Source organism: Maylandia zebra, linkage group LG3 (assembly GCF_041146795.1).
Source record: "Maylandia zebra isolate NMK-2024a linkage group LG3, Mzebra_GT3a, whole genome shotgun sequence".
In the NCBI taxonomy this organism is placed as follows: domain Eukaryota; kingdom Metazoa; phylum Chordata; class Actinopteri; order Cichliformes; family Cichlidae; genus Maylandia; species Maylandia zebra.
The window spans coordinates 28,704,339-28,707,432 of record NC_135169.1 but is presented as its reverse complement, the minus strand read 5'-3'; the positions used below and the strand labels follow the sequence as shown (position 1 = coordinate 28,707,432).

The following is a 3,094-nucleotide window of genomic DNA, read 5'->3' as shown; positions in this document are numbered from 1 at the left end:
AAACAGGAAAAAAAAACTAAGCGATTCATGGACAAGAAAAGGGGTCTGGGAACTTTGAGCATATCTACTAGCTTGAACAGGAATACTCACAAAAACAATACATCAGCCTCTCATTGTGTAAAAATTGATGTTTTTCTCCTAAAAAAGATATCCATACAGTTTAACTTTTGTTAAATAAGCTGTAAAATCATTTCTATGAAGATTAGCATATGGCTAAAGGAAATAAAAAGTTCAGTTTGTCAACTAATATGTGATCAACAATGACAGACATAATCCAACAGCAGTGGAGCACATTAGCAGCACATAAACAAGCAGAGTTTTATAAAGCAGGAAGTAATTTACTGACCAAATTTATAAAGTGCATGCCTGTGTTTATCACCAGAAACATTGTGACCCTGCTGTTAGTACACCTTTTGTATCGCTTGTATGTGACTATGGCTTTTCTTGGCAGAAATATGAGACCTGATTTCCTTTTACTCCTATCTTTTTTTGTGTGTCTAGCTCACCAGGATGGCAGCAAGAAGAATGTGCATTACTTACAGGGACAAACCTGGCCGAGCAGTCAGAATTTCTGCAGACAGAAGCACACTGATCTGGCATGTGTGCATTCAGAAGAGGGAAATGTAGCGATTAATACACTACCAGAAAGCAACATCCATGTGTCAAGGAGGTAAGTTCTGAAAACACAAAACTAATATGTTCATTGATAATGTGATCTACATACGTTTTCTATTTTTTACATTTTGGCATGAAACTTTGGTTTGGATCTCACTGACTCCACTACTTCCAGCTTACTCCTGCAGAAGGTACAAACGCAGATTGTGCAGCAAGAGTTCATAAGAGGGGGAGTGACGACAGCGAGAGAGAGGGAGACAGCGAGTTTTGAGATCTTAGAGATTTGTGGCGTTTAGCCTGTAGTGTGTAGTTAGTGTGTTATGTAGTCGTTGTTTTTGTGTTAGTGATTGTAGCTGACTGGTTCTTGCCATATGAATTCTAACAGTTGTCAAATAGGGCTGTCAGCTGTGTACCAACCTGACTTCTGCACAACACAACTGATGGTCTCAACCCCAATAAGAAGTGCAGAAATTCCACAAATGAACCCTGGCAAGGCACACCTGTGAAGTGAAAACCATTTCAGTTTACTACATCATGAAGCTGATTGAGAGAAGACCAAGGGTTTGCTGCACTGTCAACAAAGCAAAGGCCTGCTGCTTTCAGGAATCCAAACTATAAGACATATTTATAGAGTTATGTATCAATTTCTTTGCTAAATAATTCCATATATCTTTCTTCATATATTCAATGTCTTAAGTTTGTTTCCACAATGTAGAAACTAGTAAAAATAAAGAAAAACCATGAGAAACTAATGAGAAAGTGTCTCCAAACGTTTGAGTGGTAGTGTATATTTGGTAAATGTGGATCGAATGACAAACAGTTGTATTCTACTATCATATTTTTCTTTCAGTTGGAGACAATCCTAAGAGATCGAGAGGTGGCTGATTTCGGTCTTAAGTGGCAAGATGACAAATATGGACATGTCTTTCAATGCCAGCTAAAAACTACAGAGAAGACAGGTAGCTTCCTACAGAGATCACATATTATTCAGCAAGCTTTCATTTGAAAAATACCAATGATTTTGTGCAAAGTAATTTAGATAAGGTGCCAACAAACACCAGAAAATGTTTTTCTCTCTTTATAGGATGCTGACTGCAGAAGTGCTTGTTCTGCAGAATTATTGGTTTGTGGAAATGCATTATTTAAAGATTGTATCTTGCCTCGGGAAGTTTATCATAACAGGTAATGGATATTATAACTGAACTTAAGTCAGTAATTTAAGAACACTGGATCTCATCCCTTTTAGCCCCGAAGTAGTCATAAAAACCTTAACTATAGCTGGAAAGCAGTGCTTCTAAAATATTTTATCTAATGTAATAACATGAACTAAAATCCAAGTGCTACTAATAGATGCAAATAATGTTTTAAGCTTTAAAAATGTGCCTAGTAATTGTTTGAACAATGTTGTCTAAGTGCTTTATTTTGCAAAGGCTTAAAAAAGCATGATGATTAGATTTTTATTTTTTTTATTTTTTTGCTTCAAGCTGTCAGTATAATTCAAATAAAAAATTAATAAAAACATTTATAGTTGTCACCAGACTGCTTCCTCCATTAGTCATTCTTTTGCTTACATGTGGCCAACATATTTCTATGGGACAGCCACCTCTCCTAATAATAGATTGGATTTATATAGCGCTTTTCAAGGCACCCAAAGCGCTTTACAATGCCACTATTCATTCACTCTCACATTCACACACTGGTGGAGGCAAGCTACGGTTTTAGCCACAACTGCCCTGGGGTAGATGATAGAAGTGAGGCTGCCATCAGCCCCTCTGGCCAACACCAGTAGGCGGTAGGGTAAAGTGTCTTGCCCAAGGACACAACAACCAGGACAGAGAGCCCGGGGATTAAACCGGCGACCTTCCGGTTACAGATACGCTTCCCAACCCCCTGAACCACAGTCCTAATCCATGTTTATGGTGGCGTGAGGTCTGTCCACAATAAAATTACTTTTTCCTTTGGTTTTTATTGATGATTTCCTATGTCCTCCCCCATTAAAACTTGTTTTGCTTTTGCTCTTTGATTCAAAGAAAAAATGTTGGAGTGAAAGTTGCACCCAGAGAAGAAGAATTATGTATTCACTCCTTAATAGAACTAGTAGCAGAGTGTTGGTTAAACTAACTTTTTTTTTAATCATATTTGGACAATGATTAAAAAAATCATTTTTTAATCATTGTCATAGACAAGGAAATATTATGACGTAGACACATTCAAATAGTGGAAATTTGGTTTTGAGATGAGGTGTAACATAAACAAACTATATATGTAGATATGTATACATATGTATATGTATTTATATGTATGTATATGTATACGTGTGTGTGTGTGTGTGTGTGTGTGTGTGTGTGTGTGTGTGTGTGTGTGTGTGTGTGTGTGTGTGTGTGTGTGTGTACGCGTGTACACGTCATATCTGATTTGCAACAGGAAAACGTTTGTGATGTCATATATGTAAAGTAGATGCATAATGTCAAGTGACAAA

The 3,094-nt window shown here is 37.0% G+C and overlaps 1 long non-coding RNA gene across 2 annotated transcripts; it reads left to right on the top strand.

Moving 5' to 3' along the window:
- The first annotated feature begins 640 nt into the window (after positions 1 to 640).
- LOC143417057 (uncharacterized) lies at positions 641 to 2,147 on the top strand. 2 transcript variants are annotated; one of them, XR_013097270.1, is made up of 4 exons: positions 641 to 670; positions 1,001 to 1,247; positions 1,466 to 1,574; positions 1,700 to 2,147. It is a non-coding gene; the product is annotated as an uncharacterized LOC143417057 (long non-coding RNA). The 2 variants fall into 2 exon arrangements; XR_013097269.1 differs by lacking the exon at positions 1,001 to 1,247.
- Positions 2,148 to 3,094: the final 947 nt, after the last annotated feature.